At 38.1% G+C, this 22,572-nt stretch overlaps 1 protein-coding gene and 1 non-coding gene across 2 annotated transcripts in view; one reads left to right on the top strand and one right to left on the bottom strand.

The window, feature by feature from the left end:
- TAOK1 (TAO kinase 1) overlaps positions 1-22,572 on the bottom strand; it is a 173,905-nt gene that overhangs the window by 122,319 nt on the left and 29,014 nt on the right. The gene's annotated exons all lie outside the window — the stretch shown is intronic.
- LOC123930334 lies at positions 22,118-22,220 on the top strand. The gene has a single exon (XR_006816052.1). It is a non-coding gene; the product is annotated as a U6 spliceosomal RNA (small nuclear RNA).

Genomic DNA, 22,572 nt, shown 5'->3' with positions numbered 1-22,572 from the left:
GAAAAGGCAAAGAACCAAATTAGTCAAAACAATTTTTAAAAAGCAGTATAGAGTTCAAAACCTAACCAAAAACCAAAACCTAGAGTTAGATTTCTTTTTTTCTTTTTTTAACATTTTATTTATTTATTTGACAGACAGAGATCACAAGTAGGCAGAGAGGCAGAGAGAGGAAAGGAAGCAGGCTCCCTGCTGAGCAGAGAGCCCAATGCGGGGCTTGATCCCAGGACCCCGGGATTATGAACTGAGCTGAAAGCAGAGGCTTTAACCCACTGAGCCACCCAGGTGCCCCTAGAGTTAGATTTCAAAACCTAACACAAAGCTACAATAATCAAGATGGTGTAGTAATAATGAAAGGATAGACACACAGTCCAATGAAAAACAGAAGTTCAGAAACAGACCCTCACGAATATGGTCAACTGATTTTTGACAAAGGTATAATAGAGAAAAGATCTCTTTTGAAAATAGCACCACAGTAATTAGACATCCATATGCATAAAAATGAACTTTGCCTCATACCTTAAAGAAAAATTAACTCAAAAAGGTCTATTTATCTCAATGCAAAAAGTTAACACATAACACACAACATTTAGAAAACAACACAGGAGAAAAATCATTGCAACCTTAGTCAAAGAGTTCCTAGATACAACACCAAAAGTGTAATCCATAAAAAGGGCAAAGCTGATATGGATTCCACCAAAATTAAAAACCTTTACTCTTGCAAATGACACTTTTAAAAGAATGAAAGTGAAGCCAAAGGCTGCTAAAAATTTTTCAAATCCTGTATCTGAAAAAGCATTTGTATCTGAAATCCATAAAGAACTCTCGAAACTCAATAATGGGGTACAGAAATGCACACTTAGATGATGAAACTAAAAGAAACTCCCATAAGTTTTTACTGTAAAAATGTCAGGATAGTAGTTACTTTAGGAAAAAGAAGGGGCTGTGATTAGGCTGAGATATAAGAAAGAACATCTAGAATGGCTAGCAAAGTTCCATTTCTTGCCTTAGTGATTACAATGTAATCTTATTTATAATTCATTAAGCTATATGTTTGCCAAATTTCTGGATCTGTCTGATCTTACAATAAGAATGAAAACAAAAATTATACATACTGTAGTTTTCACAAAGAAGGCAATACAACAAAGTGGTATAGATTATATTTAGGTAGTTACGGCCTGTATTATGGACAACATTCAAAGTCTATACTCTCCTTATGTTCCAAAATTCCAAAGATAATCACATGTTCAACTTCCACAACCAGAAAAAAAGATAAAGAAAAAATATCCACCATTTGCGCACATTCTTTGGGCTGTGAGAAGACAGGAAAAAAAAGGAAAGTGAAATGAATACAAGTAAGAGAACTCCAACAATGTTAGAAACTCCTGAAACATTCCATTACACTAGTTATAGTATCCATTGCATAACTGCTTTTCTGTATGTCTTCAAATTCCCAAAAGTAAAGTACTTTTTTTTTTTTTTAATTTTATTTATTTATTCGACAGACAGGGATCACAGGTAGACAGAGAGGCTGGCAGAGAGAGAGGGGCTTGAGAGAGGGCCAAGCAGAGAGCCCACAGGGCTTGATCCCAGGACCCTGAGATCACGACGGGAGCCGAAGGCAGAGGCTTAACCCACTGAACCACCCAGGCGCCCCTAAAGTACTTTATTTTAAAACTTAGCACCATCTTGGCTGCCCTGCCCCCATTCAGAATATTGCTACAACAGAGTCATCAATATTACAACTGACTAAGGCACTTGGATTTGAGTTTTGGCCATTTAAAAAATCTGCCATGAATATAGGAAAAGGAACGGCACAGAGGAGCTTTCTCAGTAACCCTAATCATAAAACTCCATAATTTCTCCAGTAGTCTAAAAATGAGTACTAGGTACATGAATACCCAACATACAGGACTAATACAGCTAGATAAACTGCAAGTCGGGTTTAAAAGATATATTTATAGTAAGTTCTTAAAGATATTATGAGACTATACATGCAATTCTTCTTTAAAAAAACAAACAGGCTAGGGGCGCCTGGGTGGCTCAGTGGGTTAAAGCCTCTGCCTTTCGCTCAGGTCATGATCCCAGGGTCCTGGGATCGAGCCCCGCATCGGGCTCTCTGCTTGGCAGGGAGCCTGCTTCCTCCTCTCTCTCTGCCTGCCTCTCTCCCTACTTGTGATCTCTGTCAAATAAATAAATAAAATCTTTAAAAAAAACAAACAAACAGGCTATTAGGTTACATTTTTTAAGTATCTAATCTCTTAGTAGGGTAAAAATATCATTACAGTAACTTATATCCTTCTTACTAAAAGAGATCTGTAAAATCAAAGTAACAATCCTATAAAGAGCAAATGAGATCATCTTTGTTTCTGGTTCCATAAAAAACAGACCAAAGAAGCTTATCATTTACTAGGTTATTTAGGGTTGAATATAAAAGACAAACAATTTTTATGGTTGGTACCATTCTGTTCAATCCCAAAACATTTATCGAAGAATGCCCAATGAAACTAGAATAAAAAATCCAATATAATTTATTTTAAAAACTCAGATCAAATTATGATTTTCAGAATCAAGTAACTGTTGCACATTTGTAAAACAAAGTCAAATAACTGACAATAACATTAGTCAAAGCAACAGAAAGATGATGGGGGAAGGGTACTGGTAATCAGAGCATATTCAGTATTACTTAAGAAATGATCCTTGGATGAACAATGATGAGGTCATGCTATTCCATCTTTTAAGAACCTTCAGATTTTCACAAAAAGGACATTGTTGGTCTTAAGCAACTGCTCCAATACCATTAAGCCCTTTTCCCTACATCTGTTAATCAGAGGGCTCAGGCTTAGAAAACAGTCTAACTGTTTTCAGTTGTTAACAACTCAGTCAAACATTTAATCCCTTTAGAGAAAGAAAAATTGTCACTTTACATAGTCTAATTGGAAAAAGGATACATAGATAAAATGATAACTGATAAGACTGTAGAGTTAAGGACTTTCTTAAAAAGAATATTACCTTATCTCTCTTCAAAAATTTTTAAAAAGACATGTATTTGGGGAACAAAACTTTTGAAAGGTAGAAAGGATTCATAAGAAAAATAGTCAATCTCCTAAATACCCCTATTTCTGAGATATCCTTGCATAGATTACCTGTGCGTGATGTTAAATAACTCTACAATGGTCTCCAAGTGTTCAAGTGAAAAAGCTGCACATCTCTCATTTTATTTTTTTTTTTAAAGATTTGATAGACAGATCACAAGTAGGCAGAGAGGCAGGCAGAGAGAGAAAGGGAAGCAGGCTCCCTGCCGAGCAGAGAGCCCAACGTAGGGCTTGATCCCAGACCCTGAGATCATGACCTGAGCCCAAGGCAGAGGCTTAACCCACTGAGCCACCCAGGTGCCCCACACATCTCTCATTTTAAATCAAAAGCTAGGGGCACCTGGGTGGCTCAGTGGGTTAAGCCTCTGCCTTCGGCTCAGGTCACGATCTCAGGTCCTGGGATCGAGCCCCGCATCAGGCTCTCTGCTCAACAGGGAGCCTGCTTCCTCCTCTCTCTCTGCCTGCCTCTCTGCCTACTTATGATCTCTCTGTCAAATAAATAAATAAAATCTTTAAATCAAAAGCTAGATTAAGCTAAATGAGGAAGGTTTGTCGAAAGCAAAGAAAGACTAAGAGCGAGATCTCTTGTGACAAAAAGCCAAGTTATGAATGCAAAGTAAAAGTTCTTGAAGGAAATTAAAAGTGTTACTCCAATGAACACATGAATGGTAAGAAAGGGAAACCACTTTATTGCTGATGTGAAGAAAGGTGTTTTGGGGTTGTTGGTTTTTTGTTTGTTTTTTTGATATACTGTTCTTGTTCCCCTTTTCTTCCCCTCAGTATAGTTGACACAAAATGTTATGTTAGTTTCAGGGGTACAACATAGTGATTCAACAAGTCTATACATTATTCTATGCTCACCACAAGTGCAGCTACCTACTATCTATCACCACAGAAAACTATTATAATACCATTGACTATATTCCCTATGTTATATCCTCTGTCCCTACGACTTATTCATTCCATAACTGGAAGCCTATATGACCCACTCTCTAGTTCACCCATTTTGCCCATTCCACCACCCACTCCCCTCTGGCAACTGCCAATTTATTCTCTGTATTTATGGGTTTGTTCCTGCTTTTTGTCAGCTTATTTATTCATTTATTTCTATACTTCACATACAAGTGAAATCATGTTATTTGTCTTTCTCTGACTTATTTCATATAGCATTATACCCTCTAGGTCCATCTATGATGTTGCAAATAACAAGAGCTCATTCTTTTCTACAGCTGAGTAATATACCATTGTATATGTATGCCACATCCTCTTTATCCATTCATCTGTCAATGGATACTTGGAGTGCTTCCATATCTTGCCTACTGTAAATAATGCTGCAGTAAACAGGGATGCATGTATCTTTTTAAACTAGTGTTTTCTTTTGGGGGGGGGGGGCTAAATACCCAGTAGTGGAATTACTGGATCATATGGTATTTCTAGTTTTAATTTTTTGAGGAATTTCCACAGTGGTTGCACCAGTTTTACATTCCCATCAACAGTGTATAAGGGTTCCTTTTTTTCCCACATCCTCACCAACACTTGTTATTTCTTGCCTTTTTTTTTTAAGATTTTATTTATTTATTTGACAGAGAGAGATCACATAAAGATTTTATTTATTTATTTGACAGAGAGAGATCACAAGTAGACAGAGAGGCAGGCAGAGAGAGAGAGAGGGAAGCAGGCTCGCTGCTGAGCAGAGAGCCCGATGCGGGACTCGATCCCAGGACCCTGAGATCACGACCTGAGCCGAAGGCAGCGGCTTAACCCACAACCCCAATACTGAGTCACATGTTCCACCAACTGAGCCATCCAGGTGCATGAATTTCTTATCTTTTGGATGCTAGTCATTCTGATAAGTGTGAGGTAATATCTCATTGTGGTTCTGATTTACATTTCCTTCATGATAAGTAATGTTGAGCATCTTTTCACATGTCTATTGGCCATCTCTATGTCTTCCTTGGAAAAAAGTTCCTCTGCCCATTTTAAAGTCAGATTATTTGGAGGGGGGGGTTGAATTGTATAAATTCTTTATATATTCTGGATACTAACAGGATATGGAGAAAGTTTTAGTGGTCTGGATAGAAGATCAAACCGGCCAAAACATTCCCGCAAAGCCAAATCCAGAGCAAGGCCCTAACTCTTTTCAATTGTATGAAGTCTGAGAGAGTTGGGGAGGCTGCAGAAGAAAAATTTGAAGCCGGCAGAAGCTGATTCATATATAAGGAAAGAAGCGGTCTCCAAACCGTAAGAGTAGAAGGTGAAGCAGCAAGTGCTGATGTAGCAGCTATAGCAATTTACTCAGAAGACCTAGTGAAGATAATTAATGAAGGTGACTACACTTAAAAACAATAGATTTTCAATGTTTATTAAACAGCCTTATATCAGAAGAAGAGCCTTCTAGGACTTTCATAGCTAAAGAGGAGAAGTCAATGCCTGGCTTCAAAGCTTCGAAAGACAAGCTAACTCTCACCAGAGGCTTATGTAGCTGGTGACTACTGGCTGAAGCCAAAGCTTACTGACCGTTCTGAAAAGCCTAATGCCTTTGAGAAGTATTCTACATCTACTCTGCCTGTGGTCTATAAATGGAACAAAGCCTGCATAACAGCACATCTGCTTACAATATAGTTTACTGAGCATTTTTAGGCCACTGTTGAGACCTATTGCTCAGGAAAAAAAAAAAAATCCTTTCAAAATATTACTGCTCATTGATACGGCATCTGGTCACCCAAGTACACTATGAGATTAATGTTGTTTTCATATCTGCTAATACAACATTCATTCTATAGCCCATGGACTAAAGAATAATTTCAACTTATGAGTCTTAAGATTTGAAAATACAATTTGTACAGGCATGCCTGGGTGGCTCTGTGTTAAGCACTCAACTCTTGGTTTGCTCAGGTCATGATCTCACGCTCTCGTGGGATCAAGCCCTGCATCAGGCTCTGCACTCAGTGGAGAGTCTGCTTGAAGATTCTCTCCCTCTGCCCCTTACCCCACTCACATACTTGCTCTCTCTAAAATAAATAAATCTTTAAAAAAATTAAAAAGTTCGTAAGGATGTAACTGCCATAGATAGTGATTAGTCTGATGGAACTAAGCAAATTGAGAAGTTTCTGGAAAGAATTCATCTTTGTAGATGCCATTAAGAACATTTGTGATTCATGGAAAGAGGTAATATCAACATTAACAGGGTTTAGAAGAAGTAGATTCCAATCCTCATAAACGATTTGGGGGTAGGGTTTAAGACTTCAGTGGAGGAAGTAATGGCAGATGTGATGAAAACAGCAAAAGAATTAAAATTAGAAGTGGAGCCTGAGGCAATAAGTTGCTATAATCACCTTAAAACTTTAACAGACGAGGAGTTAATCTCTTTTTTTTTTGAAGTATTTCTTAAATTTTATTTATTTATTAGAGAGAAAGCACCCATGAGCATGGGCGGGCCGGGAGGTGGGGACCAGAGAGAGAGGGAGAAGCAAACTGCCTGCTGAGCAGGGAGCCCAATGCATGGCTCGATCCCAGAACTCTGAGTTCATTACCTAAGCGGAAGGCAGCCACCCAACTAACTAAGCCGCCCAGGCACCCCAATTTTTTTTTTTTTTAACAGAGAGATAGTAAGAGAGAGCACAAGCAGAGGGAGCACCAGGCAGAGGGAAAAGCAGGCTTCCCTCGGAGCAAGGAGACCAATGCAGGACTCTGACGAACCTGAGCCACCCAGGCACGCCAAGGATTTGTTTTTGTTTATGTTTTTTAAAGATTTTATTTATTTATTTGACAGAGAAAGAGAGATCACAAGTAGGCAGAGAGCCAGATGCAGGACTCCATCCCAGGACTCTGAGATCACGACCTGAGCTGAAGGCAGAGGCTTAACCCACTGAGCCACCCCGGCACCCAAGGATTTGCTTTCTTATGGCTGAACAAAGAAAGTTGTTTCTTGAGATGGCATCTACTCCTACTGATGCTGAGAGGACTGCTGAAATGATAACAAAGGATTTAAAATATTCCACAGATACAGCTAATAAACTAGCAGCAAAGGTTTGACAAAACTGACTAATTTTGGAAAATTTCTACTTCAGGTACAATGCTATCAAACAGCATTGCATTTAACAGAGAAATCACTTGTGAAAGGAAGAATCCATCAATGTGGCAAACTTCATCGTCTTATTTTAGGAAAGATGTCAAGGGCCCCCCCCACCGCCCAAACTTCAGCGACCACCACCTTGATCAGTTAGCAGCCATCAACACAAAAGCAAGACCCTCCACCCAGTAATATTGAAAGCTCAAATAATGGTTAGCATTTTTTAGTAACAGATATTATTAAATTAAGGTATGTACATTTTTAGATGTAATATTATTACATACTAAACAGACTATTATATAGTGTAAACATAACTTGTATATGCACACGGAAGCCAAAAATTTCATTTGACTCGTTTTATTGCAATACTCGCTTCACTGTGGTGATCTGGAACCAAGCCCACAGTTTCTCTAAGGTATGACTGTATAAATGTTAGTATGTAAGAGGGACTAAATAATCAGGTCATTTCAAAAGTATCTTGTGATATGTACAAATTTTCTTGTACATATCAAAAATTATCTCTGGGAAGATGACTGGAAACTGATAGCACTGGTGGCCAGCATCTGAGGAAGGGACTCAAAAGCCTGAGACACAAAAAGGACAGGGAAACTTTACACTATTTTGGGGTTTTTTTGTTTTTGTTGTTGTTGTTGTTGTTTTGAATAGTGAATGTTTTTTCTATTTAAAAACAAATGTTAAAATTCGAGTAAGAAAATTTCATTTTCTGGCCATAGCATTTACATGAAACTTAGTTCCAAATGGTTTAATATTTTCATAATTTGCAACTTTCCACAAGCTCTTACCTCTCTAATATTTCCCATTCCCACAAAGATTCTGCGAACTAGAAAAGTAATTCATATGACCATTAAGAATTATTTACAGTACTTGGTAAGAATCTAAAATGCTTAATGATAAGATGAGCCTCTCTTTCCAGTTGTTTCCCTTTAATAGATTATATGGCACTTCTACTTTTCCATTCTTTCATTGCTTAATAATGTAACCATTATTAAAGGAGGGAAAAGCAAGCTACAGCACAGTGCTACAATACAAAATTCTTTTTTTTTTTTTAAGATTTTAAATAATCTCCATATCCAACATGGGGCTGAACTTACAACCACAAGACCAAGACTGAATGCTCTACCAACTAAGCCAGCTAGGCACCCTATATAAAATTCTTTTATTTTTGTTATTTTCATTTTTTAAAAGACAGGGTGATTGACTTATTTATTTATTTATTTGAGAGAGAGAAAGAGAGAGAGCGCGAGCGAGCGTGCCAGGGTTCCCACGGGGTAGGGGGGAGACGGAGAGAAAGAAGCAGGCTCCCTTGATGAGCAGGGAGCACGACCTGGATCAGGACCTGAGCCAAGGCAGACGCTTAACCTCAACCAGCTGAGCCACACAGGTGCCCCAAGAAATTCTTTTAATGTTTCTTTCACACATACACTCTCATGCCCTCAGGTTTGGAAAGGAAGACGCCGAACTGTTAATAGCTGTTATATGTGAGTGCTAGGATTTATAGATTCATTTTCTTCATTTTCCTTATCAGTACTTTCTAGTTTATTCTACTGCAGTTTACATGAATTTTTACAATGCAAATAAACAATTGCATGATTCTTCAAAGTGTTAGAAACTTAAATGCAAAGTAGGGATGAAGCAGGAATTTTTTGTTTTTAACTCAAAATCTACAAGTGTTACAACTTTGCAAAGGAGAAAGATTTTCATTTAAATTTTTCAAAATTCCTTGAATACACTGAAAAACATTCTTCTAAAACTATTACTGGGTCAAAGATTTGGGATGAAGAAAAAAGACTATCAAACTATTTAAATATCTAGAATTTCACACTAACAAATTTGAAAATCTAATAAAGATGATATTCTGTCAGAATGGAAATTAGTTGCAAAACAACTAACCTGAATTCTTCAAAATATCATGAAGACAAAAAAGACCAGGTATGTTCTAGAGTGGGAAGCAAAGGCAAAAGAAAGAGTAAATTTCGTTATTACTTACAGACCATTGACAAGTCCCTGACACAGGCAGAGTGGCATTCCTCTAGAAGCTCAGCTGCCTCAATGTTAATACTTTCCTAATGGCAAAAGGCAATCTTAACCCAACACCCAAGATCCTATAAGTCTTCTTTAACATATAAGAATTCCTTTTGAAACTTCCTTTATCTCTATAACCCATCCAAGATATAAGTCGGCCATCATTCCCCAAGCCTATGGCCCACCGATATATATCTGAACAGTCTCGTGACTAAGGTTTTATTAGAGAGTATATAAATAAATAAAATATATAAATAAAAATTAAAAAATAAAAAAAAGGTATATAAATAAAGTCTTTTCCTAACAATATCTAGCCATCTCAAGGTCCCGGAAACCCTGCTTCCAAAATTCCTTAGAGACTTTCGCTACTCCTAACCCCCCCGCCAACTTGAAAGTATATAATCCACCAGTCCTCATGACCACAGCACAGCTCTTTCTGCCCATGGGTCCTGTGCTTTAAAAAAACACCTTTTAGGGGAACCTGGGTGGCTCAATCAGTTAAGCGTCTGCCTTTGGCTCAGGTCATGATCTTGGGGGTCCTAGGACTGAGGCACACGTTGGGGTCCCTGCTCAGTGGGGAATCTGCTTCTCCCTCTCCCTTGGCCCCTCCTTCTGCTCATGACCTCTGATAAATAAAATCTTAAATAAAATCTCAAATAAAATCTTAAAAACAAAAAACCTCTTTTTGCACCAAATACATCTCAATAATTCTTTCTTGGCCATCAGCCAAGAAAGCCAACATTTCCTACCTTAATATGACAATTAATTCCCATATATGGTCCTGAATTGGGGGGAAAAAATCCATCTTTAAAAGACATTAGGGCCCCTGGCTGGCTCAGTCACTGACTGAGCATCTGACTTTTGATTTCAGGTCATGCTCTCAGGGTTGTGAGATCAGCCCTGTTTACTGCTCCACGCTCAGCGGGGAGTCTGCTTGGGATTCTCTCTCCCTCTGCCCCTCCCCCACCCCCTGTACTCAAGTTGCACACACTCTCTATCTAATAAATAAATAAATCTTTTAAAAGACATTATTGTGGGGCGCCTGGGTGGCTCAGTGGGTTAAAGCTTCTGCCTTCGGCTCAGGTCATGATCTCAGGGTCCTGGGATTGAGCCCCGCATCAGGCTCTCTACTCAGCAGGGAGCCTGCTTCCCTTCCTCTTTCTCTGCCTGCCTCTATGCCTGCTTGTGATCTCTGTCTGTCAAATAAATAAATAAATAAATCTTAAAAAAAAAAAAAAGACATTATTGTGATAAACTGGAATCGGAATATACACCGTATATTTGATAAGAGTATCATATTGTTATATTTCCTGTAGTACTTTTACTGTGTTTAGTGAGATAATGTCCTTGTTCTCAGGCAATACGTGCTTCAGTATTTACAGTCATGTCTGCAACTAACTCAAACACTTCAGGGGATATCAAGTGAATGTCTATGTAATATAGCAATAGTTATATGGTATATATGTTAACAATTGGTGAATCTTCTTAAGGAGTACAATGGGAATTCATTATACAAGTCTAGCAACTTTCCAAATAATTCTGTATTTCTCAAAATAAAAAGATAGATATAAAAAAAATAAAAATAAAAAATAAAAAGATAGGAAATAGGGGCGCCTGGGTGGGTTGAGGCCTCTGCCTTTGGCTCAGGTCATGGTCCCAGGGTCCTGGGATCGAGCCCCGCATCGGGCTCTCTGCTTGGCGGGGAGCCTGCTTCCTCTCTCTCTCTCTCTCTCTCTCTGCCTGCCTCTCTGCCTACTTGTGATCTCTGTCAAATAAATAAATAAATAAAATCTTGAAAAAAAAAAAAAAAAAGATAGGAAATAAAGGGCAACAATGCCAGGGTGCCTCTACAGGTCAAGGCTACCACCAGCATGCCAAAGCTGCCCACTTGGGCGGATCCAAAAGTGCAGGAGGTAAAAGTTCTGTGCTTAAAGTTGCAGCCCATCACTATGAGGCTAAGTGTGAAAAACCCAGCAAGGAGTTCATGCTCCAGGGGCTCATAGTGGGGCTCAGTCCATGGAACATATATATGACTAATGATCTCAGAGTTTAAGTTTGAGCCTCATGTTTGTTGTAGAGATTACTTTAAAATCTTTAAAAAAAAAAAAAATCTTCATGCTTTGCTGCTAAAAGAGAAAGATCTGTGGCAGTGATTTTTTTAAAAAAGCAAGTTTGTCAACAAGTGTGCTCTGGACTTCTTTGGGCAGATGAGGCTTCCTGTGTGGAGCTTTTAAGGAATAAACAGACCTGTATTAATTATTCCAGCCTGAGATTATTTCTTTATTGTTGCAAACAGCAGGCAAAATCTGAGGAGTGTGTTGGACAAACTGGACTGAGTGCAACCTGACCTGAAAGAACTGCCAGAGGTCACCAAGGGAAACAGACTGACCTTTACTAGAGTATCTCTACCACTCAAAACCAAGACCAGAGGCCACTCTCTGAGACAGAAGATCCTAAACATGCCAAATAGGGAAGCTGCCCTTTGCTCGGAACCACGGAAAGATGGGTCTACCAACCACACTCAGTCACAAGCCCAGACAGTAACTTATGTAAACTCCCACACAGTTTAAATTGACCAATTAAGAGTGTTCTTTCTGGGATCACAAACATTAACAAAAAAGTTAATTTATGTGATTTGGCAATTATTCTATACCATTTCCTGGCCATTAAATAAAATGTTTAAAGGACAAAAATAATAAAATTTCAAAACTTTAAAGTTGGGGAGGGGGGATACCAGAAACAACCTAAAAGTCCAATAGTTTAATAACTAAAAGCTCACTGAAAGAATGAGAAAGTATCACTTCCAATTATAATTTAAAACATGGTAATCTGCTGCTCCCCCTGCTTGTGCTCTCCCCGCCCCCCCGACAAATAAATAAAATATTTTTGAAAAATGTATGAGGGGGCGCCTGGGTGGCTCAGTGGGTTAAGCCTCTGCCTTCAGCTCAGGTCATGATCTCAGGGTCCTGGGATCGAGCCCCGCATGGGGCTCTCTGCTCAGCGGGGAGCCTACTTCTCCTGTCTCTCTGCCTGCCTCTCTGCCTACTTGAGATCTCTCTCTGTGTCAAATAAATAAATAAAATCTTTTTTAAAAAATGAAAAATGTATGAGAAAGAAGAATGTACGTTGACTCACATTTCTGGAAAGCAATGCAGGACCAGGCATCAATATAAAAACCCTCCAGCCCTTTGACTCAACTCTACCTCTAGAAACTAAAAAAATAATTAAAACAAAAATGTTCACAACAGCATTATTTATAAGAGCAAAATAGCCAGAAACAATCTCAAGGTCTATCACTACAGACATAAGTAAATGAAACAATCTGACAAATTTTTTAAGTCATTTGAAAAATTCTGGTTTTAAAGAATATTAATGGCATGGGAATGGGGCCACAATAAAAGCTTTAATAAACTGTACAAATGCAATTTTTAAAATATGTATAAATAACATTTATTATATCCTAAGCACTATATTATGTACATTATATCCATTACCTAATTTATTCTCTCTTTTTTAAGATTTGAGAGAGAGAGCACGAGTGGGAGGGGCAGGAGAGGCTCAAGCAGATTTCTCACTCAGTGAGTGAGGACCCCAAAACCGGGCTTAATCTCACAACACTGAGATGAGGACCTGAGCCAAAAACAAGAGATATTTGCCCAACTGACTGTACCACTCAGGCGCCCCTAATTTATTCTTTAATTTTTTAAAATATTTTATTTATTTTAGAGAGAGAACACAAGTGTAGGGAAGATCAGAGGGAGAGGAACAAGCAGACTCTGTGCTGAGCAGAGCCCCAGGCAAGGCTCCATCTCAGGACCCAAGATCACAACCTGAGTGGAGATCAAAAGTCAGATGCTCAACAGACTAAGCCACCCAGGCACCCCCTTAATTTATTCCCTTAAAGGTACTATTAAGTAGCTCTTAAGCAGAGATGTTATGAGGATTCAGATTTTTCATTAAGTAAATAAAGTACCTGGCACACAACAAATAGTAATTTTTACTTTTATTATCCCCATATTACAGATTTTAAAACTCAAGATTCAGAGAAATTAAGTGATCTGCTAAAATCACATAGCTAAGGAGCATGTGGGTGGCTCCCTCTCCCTCTGCTTCTCTCTACCTCTCTTAGTTACTGACACTCAAATCTTTTTTAAAAATCACATAGCTAATAAGCGGTGGAACAAAAATCTGAACCCACAGGATTTAATTCTGGAAAATCTAGAGAATCTTGAGAATCTTTTTTTTTTTTTTTTAAGGATTTTTATTTATGAGAGAGAGAGAAAGCATGCACAAGCAAGTGGAAGAGCAGAGGGAGGGGGAGAAGCAGACTCCCCACTCAGCAAGGAGCCTGATTTGGGACTTGATCCCAGGACCCTGGGATCATAACCTAAGCCAAAGGCTTAACTGACTGAGCCACCCAGGTGCCCCTAGAATCTCCATTCTTAACTATTATGCTATACAATGTCTATACATTAAAAATACACACAAGCAATAGTAAAGGAAATACACCAAAACAGTAATATCTCTAGGTGGTAAAAGCAGTGATGGCTTTTAACTTCCAAATGTTCTACATTTATACATGAATTACTTTTAAAACTATTTTTTCCAGATAACTTTAAAAATATCAGTAATACAGGGGAACCTGGCTGGCTGGCTCAGTTGGCAGAGCATGCAACTCTTGATGTCAGGGTTGTAAGTTCAAGTCCCATGCTGGGTATAGAGATTACTTAAAAATAAAATCATTTTTTACGTAAAATCTTTTTGAAAATATCAGTAACACAATTACAATACCTAGGAGATATAAAATATCTACAGTAATTACAATACCTAGGAGATATAAAATCTGCATCAAAAGCTTATTTAGTCTTGTTAGTTCAGTACCACAATACTTTAAGAATGGCAACATTTTCTGAAAACAGGAAACTATTGATCACAGCTCAACAAACAAAATGTAATAATCTTAGAATAGTTTTTAAATTATTTAAAGAAATATTAGTCACTGTATCTTCTGTTTTCCAAGAAAATATAAAGACAATAGTTAAAATATCCAATATGTCGGGCGCCTGAGTGGCTCGGTGGGTTAAGCCTCTGCCTTTGGCTCAGGTCATGATCCCAGCATCCTGGGATGGAGCCCTACATCAGGTTCTCTGCTCAACAAGGAGCCTGCTTCCCTTCCTCTCTCTCTGCCTGCCTCTCTGCCTACTTGTGATCTCTATCTGTCAAGTAAATAAAATCTTAAAAACAAAAACAAATAAAAAAATAAAATAAAATATCCAGTAAGTCCAAATGCATAAAGTAATGTTATGGTGATTTAGCAGGGCAGCATCAAATGAATATGATGAAGAAATAAAAAACATTTTGCTTCTGGTATAACGATTCCCATTGTACACCTATATATAGTAACTTGGATAACTGTAGTTTAGGTAAGCCAAGAATAATTCTTTCATTAACAAAAGGAAGGAAATATTTACTTAAATATTCAAAACAGATTGTTCTTAGGGGCGCCTGGATGGCTCAAATAACTGAAAGACAAACTCTATTTACATTCTTTTTTATTAACAGTAATTCAAGGGGCACCTGGGTGGCTCAGTTGGTAGAGCATGTGACTTTTGATTACAGGTATCATCAGTTCAAACCCCAGCTTGGCATGAAGCTTATAAAAAAAAGAGAAAAGCAGGGTGCCTGGGTGACTCAGTGGGTTAAAGCCTCTGCCTCTGCTCAAGTCATGATCTCAGGGTCCTGGGACTGAGCCCCATATCGGGCTCTCTGCTCAGCGGGGAGCCTGCTTCCCCCCCCTTCTCTCTGCCTGCCTCCTCTCCGCCTACTTGTGCTTTCTCTGTCAAATAAAAAAATAAAATCTTAAAAAACAACAACAACAACAGTAATTCAAGAGATAACTGTGATAAAGCCCTGGAAAAGTACCAATCAACCTCGTCATTACAGACAGAAGAATGGACAGCCAATTTATTTACTACATAGAAAGTTCAAAGGTACTATAAACTACATATTTGACATCTTCCACTTGTATATCTCAAAGGCACTTCTAACTCAACATAATCTAATCACTTAAACTAAACTTCCTTTTGTGTGTCCTATATAAAACAAAGTGAATGTATCCAACCTAATGTATCCAATTCAGCAATTTGGAAACCGAAGAATTCTTTTTTGACAATTCCCTTTCCTTCACTCAAAACTCAATTGATCATCATGTCTTGTAGATTTGTCCTCCTAAAACTTTCTCAAATTGACCCACTTTACTACATCTCCACAATCCCCTCCTTATTCCATCCACACTACTGCCATCCCTCACTCGGGCTACCTTACTATAACAACTTCCTAAATGGTGTCATTGCATCCACTCTTGGCCCTTCTCAAATCCAATCTACTAAGACCAAAATGACCTTTCAAAATGCAAATCTGATTATGTCATTTTCTCTAGGTGTTCAATGCCTTTACACTGTATTTCAGTTGAAACAAAAATCATTAACATTTATGGAACTGCATCATCTGACTCTACCTACCTCTTTGGTCTCAACTCCAACTTCCTGGCTCTGATAAGACAGCCCTCTCAGTTTATTGTCACATTCCTTTTACCAGAGATCCTTGAACACACAGTAACTAAAAACACAGGTTCTAGAATTATATTGTCTAAGTCCCCAAACCAGATCTATACAACATACTAACTCTGGGCAGTTAACTTATAGGGAAGCAACTTAATCTCTCTGACCTCAGCCTTCCCAACTCTACAATAGGGGAAATGATAATATGTATGTCAAGGGGGATATTACGGGGGTTAAATGAAATACGTATAGAGAACATATTGTTCATAATCAGTAAGTACTTCATGCCAAACTCCTCTACTTTATTTTCTTATTTTTCTTGATTTAAGTTTTTATTTTAATTCCAGTACAGTTAACATACAGCGTTACAGTAGTTTCATGTGTACAATATTCAGCAATTCCATACCTTACTCATTGCTCATCATAAGTGTACTCCTTCAATCCCCACACCCTTCTCCCCTCTGGTAACCATCAGCTTGTTTACTATAGTCAAAAGTCTGTTTTCTGGTTTATCTCTCATTTTTTTTCCTTTGCATGTTTGTTTCTTAAATTCCACATAAATAATATCATATGGTATTTGTCTTTCTCTGACTTATTTCACTTAGCATTATACTCTCTAGCTCCATCTATGCTGATGCAAATGGCAAGATTTCATTCCATTTTATAGCTGATTAATATTCTATTTTGTATATATATACCACCTCTTTTTTATCATCTATCAATGAACATGTGGCTACTTGATAATCTAGCTATTATAACTAATGCAGCAATAAACAGGGGTGCATGTATCCCATTCAATTTGTGTTTTGTATTTTGAGAGTAAATACTCAATAGTACAATTACTGATCATAGGGTAATTCTATTTTTAACTTTTTAAAGTTTTATTTACTTAAGTAATCTTACACCCAACATGGAGTGTACAGACCCCAAGATCAAGAGATGTATACTCCTCTGGCTGAGCCAGCCAGGCACCCTATTTTTTAACTTTTTGAGTAACCGCCATACTGTTTTTCACACCAGCTGCACCAGTTTGCATTCCCACCAATAGTCCACAAAGGTTCCTCTTTTTTTTTTTTTTTTTAAACATTTTATTTATTTGACAGAGAGAAATCACAACTAGGCAGAGAGGCAGGCAGAGAGAGAGGAGGAAGCAGGCTCCCCGCGGAGCAGAGAGCCCGATGCGGGGCTCGATCCCAGGACCCCGGGACCATGACCCGAGCCGAAAGCAGCGGCTTAACCCACTGAGCCACCCAGGCGCCCCCACAAAGGTTCCTCTTAATCCACACCCCTGACAACACTTGTTATTTCTTGTCTTTTTTATTTTAACTGTACTGACAGGTATGAGGTGGTATCTCATTATAGTTTTGATTTGCATTTCCCTGATGATAAGTGATGTTGATAAAGCATCTTTTCTCATGTGTCTGTTGGCCCACTGTATGTCTTTGGAGAAATGTCTGTACATGTCTTCTGCCCATTATTTTTTTGTTTGTTTTTTAAAGATTTTTTATTCATTTATTTGACAGACAGAGACCACAAGTAGACAGAGAGGCAGGCAGAGAGAGAGGAAGGGAAGCAAGCTCCCTGCTGAGCCGAGAGCCCAACACAGGGCTAGATCCCAGGACTCCGGGATCATGCCTGAGCCAAAGGCAGAGGCTTTAACCCACTGAGTCACCCAGGCACCCCGCTTTTTTCTTTTTTTTGTGAGCTCCATGCCAAGCTGGGGTTTGAACTGATGACACCTGTAATCAAAAGTCACATGCGGGGCGCCTGGGTGGCTCAGTGGGTTAAGCCTCTGCCTTCAGCTCAGGTCATGATCTCAGGGTCCTGGGATCGAGCCCCGTATCGGGCTCTCTGCTTGGCAGGGAGCCTGCTTCCTCCCCTCTCTGGCTGCTGCTCTGCCTACTTGTAATCTCTCTCTCTCTCTGTAAAAAAGAAAAAATAAAAAAAAAAAAGTCACATGCTCTACCAACTGAGCCAGCCAGGTACCCCTCCTTCTGCCCATTTTTGAATCAGATTACTTGCTTTTTGGGTGTTGAGTTGTATCAGTTCTTTTATGTATTTTTGGATACTCTTTATCAGATATGTCATTTGCAAATATCTTCTCCCATTCAGTAGGTTGCCATTTAGTTTTGTTGACTGTTTCCTTCACTGTGCAGAAGCTTTTTATTTTGATGTTGTCTAAACTCCTATATTTCTTTCTATCTCTGGTTATCATCTCCAGTGGGAAACTTCCCAACCTTATTCTTCTTCCAGGCACAATTAACTGCTTTTATGTGTGTGTGTAATGCTTCTATAAGGTTTGCTTATACTCAATTAACACTTATCTCATCTCACTGTTCTTAACTGTTTACTAATCTATCTCATCCTACTACTAGGTGAGTTCCTTAAAGGCAGAGGCTCTCTTATTAATCTTTGAAACTGATGTACCTAACACAATGATTCTGATAGCAGGCATTCAAAAAATATCAGAGTGAATACAGGAATCAGGTAAACAATGAAAAATATGGTTTTAATACAAGAATTTTGACAATAAAAAGATTTTATGTACAATTATGTTTTTTTCAAAGTATGCTATATAGCCACCCGTGTAAAAACTGCCGAGTATGCTTTTAAAATGCATACCTCTGGCCCCTCATCAAACCTACAATTTTTCATAAACTTTTTTTGTAAACCAAAGGTTGAAAGTTGCTAGACTAAATAATGAATTAACACAATTACAAATATAATTTAAGAAAATGACTAGTACAATGGTCAAACATTATACTTCAAAGTCCTTAAGAGTAATGAAGTCATTTAATTGAAACTACTATTGAATCAGAGTCAATTATCTGTAAGCCAAGACTACTGGCAGGTTGTATTCAACATTTCTGAGAATGTGGAGAATAGGAGAATCTGAGGGAAGGATGCCTGGGTGGCTCAGCTGGTTGAGTATCTGCTTTCAGCTCAGGTCATTATCTCAGAGTCCTGGGACTGAGTCCAGCATCACTCTCCCTGCTCAGGGAGCCTGTTTCTCCCTCTGTCTTCCACTCCCCCTATTTGTCCCCTCTCTCTCTGACAAATACATAAAAATAAATAAAATCTTTTAAAAAGAGAGAGAAAGAGAATCTAAGAGATAAAATACAACTGTCTGGAGATTATTTCTAATAGGATATTCTCCTTAACCTAGACTGGAAGTGAAAAGGGGCAACAATTTAAAATATAAACAATTTAATCTACATCAAATTATGCCTAAACCTGAGAAGCACTAATAAACAACAAAATATAAACTACTTGGACTATTTAGGATATATCTGCTCTCAATTACCTCCATTACAGGAGCAACTGGGTGGCTCAGTTATTAAGTGTCTGCCTTCCACTCAGTGGGATCGAGCCCCATACCACGAGCCCCATACTGCATCAGGCTCCCTGCTCAACAGGAAGCCTGCTTCTCTCCCTCTTCCACTCTCCCTGCTTGTGTTCCCTCGCTTGTTGTGTCTCTAACAAACAAAGAAATAATTTTTTTTAAATCTCCATTATATATTCCACTATACTAAGATCCACCTTTAAATTACATTTCTAGGCTTTGTGTTCTCCTTAAATCCCCCTAAAAAAACCAATTTAACATACACATATTTTATGACTTTCCTTTCAATAATTACACAACTGATAAACTGTAATATTTGCAGAGAAAATGAGTCAAAACAAAACAATGCCTGCCTTTTTGTCATTTTTTTGTTCAAATAGAAGAAAAAGCTCTTGTGAGTTTTCCCAAATCTCAATATATGGTTTTCCTTCAATACTTAAGAACAGTTACAAGATAAAAATTGAATTTTTTTACTGTCAACAAGATCTGGCATATTGATTAGATCTTAAAATCGCTTTCAAAATAAAAACTGAGCATACTGTGTGACATATAAACAGACTCAGAATGGCAAAATTATAAAAGGTACTTTAGATATCCTTTAAGTTAATATTTACATTATGGATAAGGGCCTGAAAGGTTGAGTGGTTACTTAAGGTCAGACTTACTAACAGAACTGGAATTAAAAATCTAAATTTACTAGATGCAAGGTAATATCCTGAATCCTGCATCCTGGAATAGGAAAAAGGACATCAGGGGGAAAATCTGGATAAATCTGAATAAAGTCAATAATTTAGTTAATAGTTTTGTATCAATATTAACTTCTTAGCTTTGACAAATATATCCATTGTTATTTAAAACAATATTAGAGGAAGCTAGGTGAAAGGTACATGAGAATTCTCTATATACTAGCTGTAATTTTTCTGTAAATCTAAAATTTTTAAAATAAAAACAAAAGGCTTACTTTAAAAACTCTAAATCTAAAACTAATTTCTTGACTAAGGTCAGGGCTATGAGATCAAGCCCCATATGGAGTCCCAGGCTGGGTGTGGAGCCTGCTTAAGACTCTTCCTCTCTCTCCCTGTTTCCCATCCCATCCCTCTGTTCCGTGAGCTCACGCGCTCACGCTCGCTCTCTCTCTCTCTCTCTCAAAAATAAAAAAAAGAGAGAGAGAGAGAGAGAGACTGTCAATTCATTCCTGATATCAACATCCCAGGAACTCCCAGGCTGCCTCTCCGACCCTTCTTTTGAGTCTATGAGCAATTTGGTAGCCTTACAATAAGTTTCTCTTCTCCTTAAGACATACAATGTCACTTTTCCACAGGCAAACAAAGACCATAATGGATACGGCACTCTTGACTCATCTAAGATCTCTAAGGCACCTCGAAAGTATAACGCAATCCTCCTGCTCAAAAATTTTAAATGACCCAAAACTTCCCACTACTACAATCTTCTCTAGGGGGACTTTTCAGGGTTCTCCCCATCTGGATCCAACAGACATTTCTGAACTTATTTCTCACCAATGGCATCATATATACTAGTGCTATTTTCTCCATATGGAATGCTATCCCACCATCTCTGTCTATAAATCTTATCCACCCTTCCAATTATCCTACTTCAATTATCCTACTTCAATTATTCCCTTGTGTGTAAATTCTTATCAATTCCACTAACACACCAAGATACTTTAAAAAAAAAAAAAAATCCCCACACCACTTTGCAGCTATTTTATTACATATTCTGCATTCACTTATTTCTGTATGGATTATATTCTTCCACTGACCCCACTAACTCTTCCAAAAAGCAAAAGAAGGAGTATAAATATGTCAAGTATGTGCTGTCACAATGTAATCAAGAATAGTACCTCTCAGGGTGCCTGGGTAGCTCAGCTGGTTAAGCGTCTGCCTTCAGCTTGAGTCATAATCCCAATCAGGCCCCACACTGGGTTCATTGCTCAGTGGGGAGCCTGCTTCTCCCTCTGCCTGCCGGTCCCTCTACTTGCGCTCTCTGTCGAATAAATAAAATCTCACAAAAAAAAAAAAAAAAAAAAAGAATAGAATCACCAGGGGCACCTGGCTGGGTCAGTCAGAGGAACATATGACTCTTGGTCTCAGGGCCTTAAGTTGAGCCCCAAGTTGGGTGTAGAGACTACTTAAATAAAACTTAAAAAAAAAAAAAAAGAAGACGACGACTATCACAATATTGGCTATAATATTATGAAAAAATTTAAACCAAATTATTTTTAAGACTTGGTATATGCAAATTTGGGATCAACTTCTGCTTCTGAGAAGTATGACAGAGTAACTGGGACAGGATTTATTTTCCTGTCTTAAGACCTGAAGAACTGGAAAAACGTAAAATTCCTTTTCAGGTAACACATGACCACAATCTTTGAGAGAAATGAAACAAGCTAAGTTCTAGGTTACTGGCTATTACTGGCTTTCTACCTAGAAACACTCCAAAATGTAGCACAGGCAAAGGGATTCCAAGTAAAACATAGCACCCTCTAATCTAAGACAACAAAGATAAGAGTTTAGGAGGGCCAAGCCAACTGAAATAGAGAAAGTGAACTTTCTAAAGAAAGAATTCCAGAATTGTTTAGGGGATGCCTTCCAATATTTTGCCAAATTAAGTTCCACATGCATAGGGTAAAACTCCGATAAGGCCAGGCAAAGAACAACTACTAGGGAGCTAAACTCCCAGAAGTCACACAGGCTGGAAGATGTCTGAATTCTAACTCAACCACAATGGAGAGTCGAAGACTTATGGCACTCAGTAGAGACCCCCAAAAGGATCATAACTTAATAGTATAGCTAAATTAGCCACAGTATAAAGACTATTCTAAATTTACCTTAATGAAGCTTAAAAAATCCCTGAAAGGATTAAGCTGATCCACAAGTAACTGCCCATCAGAACAAAGTTTAACATTCTTTAAAGACAGACAAATGAATTCAGCACACACACAAAAAAAGTGACAACATACTACACTCAAAGGTATACCAAAAACTGCAGGCTTCAGCAGCATATATACTAAAAGTACAATGATACAGGGAAGACTAGCATGGCTCCTGTGCAAGGATGACATGCAAATTCATGAAGGCTTACATTACCCAAAAAAAAAAAAAAAAAAAAAAAAAAAAAAAAAAAAATCCAGGGGTGCCTGGATGGCCTAATCTGTGGAGCATGCAATTCCTGATCTCAAGAGTTGTAAGTTTAAGTCCCATATTGGGTGTAAAGATTACTTAAAAATAAAATCTTTTTAAAGATGCAAATTAAAAAAAAAAAAAAAGACATACCAAAAATCCCAGGAAATGTCATCCATAACCGGCAGAAAAACTGATCAACAAAAATAGACCTCAGAATGAAAGGGAAATTAGCGGGAAAAGGCACCAGTTATTCTAAACATCTATAAGCATTTAAATAAGAATATATACATAATGAGGAGAGAAAATAAAAAAGGAAAAA

Source organism: Meles meles, chromosome 18, assembly GCF_922984935.1.
Source record: "Meles meles chromosome 18, mMelMel3.1 paternal haplotype, whole genome shotgun sequence".
Taxonomy (NCBI): domain Eukaryota; kingdom Metazoa; phylum Chordata; class Mammalia; order Carnivora; family Mustelidae; genus Meles; species Meles meles.
This window is presented reverse-complemented; position numbering and strand designations above follow the sequence as displayed.